The sequence below is a fragment of the Salmo salar genome, chromosome ssa05, assembly GCF_905237065.1.
Source record: "Salmo salar chromosome ssa05, Ssal_v3.1, whole genome shotgun sequence".
NCBI classification, from domain to species: Eukaryota; Metazoa; Chordata; class Actinopteri; order Salmoniformes; family Salmonidae; genus Salmo; species Salmo salar.
In genome coordinates this window covers 28,404,812-28,410,876 of record NC_059446.1, presented here as the reverse complement: position 1 = coordinate 28,410,876, position 6,065 = coordinate 28,404,812, and positions in this window count along the sequence as shown.

Sequence of the window (6,065 nt, the reverse complement as noted above, 5' to 3'; positions counted from 1 at the left end):
TTGCCAGGACTGTCTGAAAACTAGCTGTTATTGGCAGAGAGGTTTGGTACTCTCTTATTAGTCTATTAACAAATTGCATTATCATAATTTTCTAAATTTCACAGTATTATTCCAACCTCATAGTGTGGCAATATATATAGAACACAGGGAAATCATGTTTTTGACTGCACTGGGCCTTTAACCAAGAGCTAAACTGGTTAAGTTGCATACCTGGAGCGTGGTCTGACCAGAAAATTGCAGAGATTCCACCTGCTAGGCTGAGAATCCAAAGCCACACCATCATAATAGATTATGGTTCTAGTGTCTGTTGGATACTGAAAACAGCTTCACACACAGCTACACTACATACAGAACATACCTTGAAACATGCATCATAGGTACAAAACAAATTAGGTTGTTTAAAGTTTAGACTGAACTAAATGTCCTAAGGTTAAGGAAACGTTGTTAAATCACATGCAGAAGTAACTGCATCTCACAAATGTCAATGGAAGTAATTCAAAACATGCATTATTCTATAACAAAATAAACATGTAATTATATCTTACGTGAGAACATTTCATTGCTCATTACAGCTGAAGAGAATGAAAACACTCAATGGCAACAAGCATATCTGTCTGCACTGGTGTCACAAGCAACAATCAGGTACTGTATAGGTGCCATAACACTGTAACCTTTGGCCGTCACATGTATGAACCCTGCTATTAGTTTAATTATAGTCACATATGTATCAACCCTGCTATTGGTTCAATTATAGTCACATGTGTATCAACCCTGCTATTGGTTCAATTATAGTCACATGTGAATCAACCCTGCAATTATGGTCAGTAGCTGTAGGTGGGTGATAAGCAGTCATACCATACATGTGGAATTAGGCTGCTATCATCATAGAGATTAAGATAAGCAAATTCATGTCAGATAAGCTCAATATCCGCTCTATTCCGCCATATCTCTGGTGTTATCATAAACACTGCATTTTGTGTGTGTGTGTGTGTGTGTGTGTGTGTGTGTGTGTGTGTGTGTGTGTGTGTGTGTGTGTGTGTGTGTATATACAGGTGTGCATTTCTGGCACTCCTACAGTATAATACAGTGCAGCCTTTTCATATATAGGCCTACTCTGCATAAGACTACTCCACATTGGATTTATTTGATTGGGGAGAAGGATCAAGTAAGGTGAGGAATATGAAGCCATAGTAATTCAATCAAGTCAATGTATGTTCAGCCAGACTGCTCAATGTATACTTATGCTTATCTAACAAATGGTTAAACATTGCACCAATGCAAGTTCCCCAACCCCCACAATGTCAAGTGATTCAAGCTCATACACATCATGAAACCGATGAACCAATTTGAGCCCTTTCAAACTACCCTCATTAAATATTCACAATGAGGCTCTGGGGGGGGGTTGCATCTTCAACATAGCAGTAACTGGAACAACATATTACTTAAATATGTAGGACTATGGACAATTATGGAAGATATAAAGACTGGATATAAGACAACATTTCATCAAATTAAATGCAGTAGATGTGAAAAAGTGAGTACTTGTCGAGCATGTTACCGTGCTACTGGCACTATCAATTCCATTAAAAATAGGAAATCTAAAGGAAAAGATTTAGGCTAAAAGACCGGCATAGGAGAAAGAAAGAAATGGCACTTGACAAAGTTATGAACTGAGTTAGAATGAATTCACCATTTCACCCGAGATACATTACAAATAGATTACATTACTGATACTTACTGTGAACATGAGGAGAGACCAATAACGTAGTCTGATCAAAATTATGAATGCAACATGCAACAATTTCAAAGATTTTACTGAGTTACAGTTCATATAAGGAAATCAGTCAATTGAAATACATTAATTAGGCCTTAATCTATTAATTTCACATGACTGGGCAGGGGCGCAGCCATGGATGGGCCCAGGAGGACATAGGCCCACACACTTGGAAGACATACCCACCCACCGGGGAGACAGGCCCAGCCAATACGAATGAGTTTTTCCCCACAAAAGGACTTTATTACAAATATATTCGTCAATTTCATCAGCTGTCTGGGTGGCTGGTCTCAGACAAGCCCACAGGTGAAGAAGCCGGATGTGGAGGTGAGGCCGGTTGAACGTACTGCCAAATTCTCTAAAACGATGTTGGAGGTGGCTTATGGTAGAGAAATAAACATTAAATTCTCTGGCAACAGCTCTGGTGGACATTCCTGCAGTCAGCATGCCAATCGGACATTTCCTCATAACTTGAGACATCTGTGGCATTGTGTTGTGACAAAACTGCACATTTTGTTGTGACAAAACTAACTTTTATTGTCCCCAGCACAAGGCACACCTTTGTAATGATCATGCTGTTTAATCAAATTATATGCCACACCTGTCAAGTAGATGGATTATCTTGGCAAAGGAGAAATGCTCACTAACAGGAATGTAAACAAATTTGTGCACAATATTTGAGAAAAATAAGCTTTTTGTGCGTATGGAACATTTCTAGCATCATTTATTATTTATTTCACTGAGTACTGCCCCTATATATAGGACTTTCCACCCCCACCTAGGATATGGATGCCTGATGAAGACCTAAGGGTTGAAACTTTGTTATAAATAAAATCACCTGGGAGCATAAGCAGCAATGTGCAGCGTTTTCCTTTCTGTTTTTCATTATTTATTTCAGCTTATGAAACATGGGACCAACAATTTACATGTTGTGTTTATATTTTTGTTCAGTGTTTATATAACCCTGGATTGCTCATGGTATGTATTGCCCAATGAGAGGCTTTAAAGTCACTGGCGGCCAAATTGGTACTCCCCAGCTGGGAGTACCAATTCTACAGTATTTCAATTTAATGTTTCAAGGACAAAATGTATTTAAGTATGTTTGTTGTTGTAGTGGGGACAGTAACATTAGTAATATCTTTAAAAATACTTTAACGTTCCAACGCAGCTATTTTTTATCTCAATATCAAATCATTTCTGGCTAACAACGCAGTATCTTACTAAGATTGTTTTCAATTAAATTGTTCAAAAATAGCTTATTCTTTTATTATTATTTTTGGTATTGTTATTATTTTCCCATAACGCTACCACCCTCCCCTAATTTGAGTAAACTAATGGACAACAACACTTAGGCTCCTACTTCCAGCTTAAACATACTATATACATTTGACAAGAATAGTATATTTTACATTAGTTATCTTTTGTTTGTTTTTAGTCCCATCCTTCAGCTACGCTCAACCCCTCCCATCTATCTGTGAAAACCATCCAGTTGTGATTTCTATTTTCCATATTTTTTTTGTAAATTTTCTCTCTCTTCCCTTTGCAGTATTGAGAATGGAATGTCTGAGTGTTACGAGAGAGAGAGACTTTGCAGTACTTTAACATCAAAAGATTGAACATACCCCCAGGGGAACGCGCAATGCCGTCGGGGGTACGCCAAATAAAAATGTGATTCACATAAAAAAATAAAAAAATGCAGTCGCCCTTTAATTTATAAGTCCAAAAATATATGTAGCAACTGCAGTTTGCCCCTTTCATGAATATGTTTTCATATATCTTTTTATTTAACATTATTATGTTTAGTTCACATAATCATTATGACAGGGGTACGTGCAATGCTTTTGGGGGTACGCTAAATAAAAATGTGATTCACAAAATAACAAAAACGTGTTTTGTTTTTTTTCTCCACATTTTCACAGTCTATTTCTATTTTCCAACGGGGCTATACATTTGGGTGAGTTTTTTTTCTCACCTGAGTAGCCTTGTTTCACTGCCAAAAATAAAATTAAACCATCTAGTGTTCAGCAAAATAACAACACAATGTCAAATACAGGTAACCTAGTCAAATAATTAACATCCAATCACATTAACCGTTACTCTCTCGCAGGAATTCCACTAACGGTCCGGATGTGCGTTACAAAATTGAGGCTATGATTAAGAAGTTGGAACTCTTCTCTGTCTGCATTAACAAGGACAACACACAGGTCTGTCCATCATTGTATGATTCTTTGTGTGCAAATGAATTCAAGCTTACGGACAATGTCAAATGTGATATAGCGAAGCACCTGAGTGAGTTGGGTGCGCAATTACACAGGTACTTTCCCGAAACGGATGACACAAACTGGATTCGTTATCCCTTTCCTGCCCTGCCTCCAGTCCACTTACTGATATCTGAACAAGAGAGACTCATCGAAATTGCAACAAGCAGTTCTGTGAAAATTGAATTGAATCAAAAGCCACTGCCAGATTTCTGGATTGGGCTGCGCTCAGAGTATCCTGCCTTGGCAAATCGTGCTGTTAAGACACTGATGCCCTTTGCAACCACGTACCTATGTGAGAGTGGATTCTCGGCCCTCACTAGCATGAAAACTAAATACAGGCACAGACTTTGTGTGGAAAATGATTTAAGACTGAGACTCTCTCCAATACAACCCAACATTGCAGAGTTATATGCATCCTTTCAAGCACACCCTTCTCATTAACCTGTGGTGAGTTATTCACAATTTTCGATGAACAATTAAGGTTTTATATGTAAGATGGTTAAATAAAGAGCAAAATTATTGATTATTATTTGTGCCCTGGTCCTATAAGAGCTCTTTGTCACTTCCCACGAACCAGGTTGTGACAAAAACTCACACTCATTCTTATGTTTAATAAATATATCGTATGTGTGTGGCAGGCTTACAATAATGGCAAAAAACAACATTTGAGAGTGCGCTGACCCTGGTGCTAGAGGGGGTACAGCTGGATGGTGAATGTTTGAAGGGGTAGGGGACTATAAAAAGTTTGGGAACCACTGCTCTATACCATGCTGCTGTACTTACAGCAAGCAGGACTTATAGCACTACATTAACATTTCATTTCATACTGAAAGAAATCTTGTACCCTAACCATTCACATCATGTTTTTGCAGAATTGCTAGACGACCCATCAATGGAGGAAGAAACCGTCTGTTCACAGCAGAGCAGGAACAACACATAGTGAATAAGGTTATTTCAAACAACAGCATACGTTTACGACTACTGCATCACCACATCATCACTGACAACACAACATTCAGTAACATAAATAGGGTGAGTTTATCCGCACTTGGCAGTCTCCTGAAACGCCATGAGATTCGTGTGAAGCAGCACTACAGAGTACCATATGAGCGAAATTCTGACAGAGTGAAACAACTGCGCTATTAATACAATAATGTTTTGTCTTGTCTGTTTCAGAGAGTTCTGGAACTAGATGCTGCTGCCGAGCGTCATGATTTTGTCTACGTTGACGAGGTCGGCTTTAACCTAGCCAAAACAAGACGCAGGGGAAGAAACCTCATTGGACACCGCGCCATCGTCAATGTCCCTGGAGAGCGTGGTGGTAACATCACAATGTGTGCAGCCATTAGTCAGAACGGTGTCCTTCATCATCATGCCACTCTTGGTCCTTACAATACTGCCCACATTATCACCTTCCTTGACACCCTGCATAATATCCTCATTCCCAATGACCAGAGCAATGAGCCAGAGCAGTCCAGGTTTGTTGTCATCTGGGACAACGTGAGTTTCCACCGGGCTGCTCTGGTCCGCAATTGGTTCATTGACCATCCGGAAGTTGATGCTCAACCTGCCACCATATTCTCCATTTCTAAACCCAATAGAAGAGATCTTTTCGGCGTGGCATTGGAAGGTGTACGATCGCCAACCCCACCAACGCATACCCCTTCTCCAGGCAATGGAGGAGGCCAGTGGTGACACAGACGAGGGGGCACGCCAGGGCTGGATACGCCCCTCCAGATGCTACTTCCCCTGATGTTAAGCCAGAGAGAACATCGCTTGTGATGTTGATGAGGTGCTGTGGGCAGACCCAAATAGGAGACAGGATGCACCCTAATTGTTTTTTTCTTTATCGTAACAAGCCTATTTGTTTATCATCTACTGTATGTGTTTGGTCTGTTACTGTTCATCCCGAAATCTGGATGAAAATACAATGTTTTGAGAAAGAAATACATTTAATTTTCCCCCCCTTGCATTTCTGTTCATAGTGTAAATATATACTGAATATGCATACATACTGTATATATTTGTGC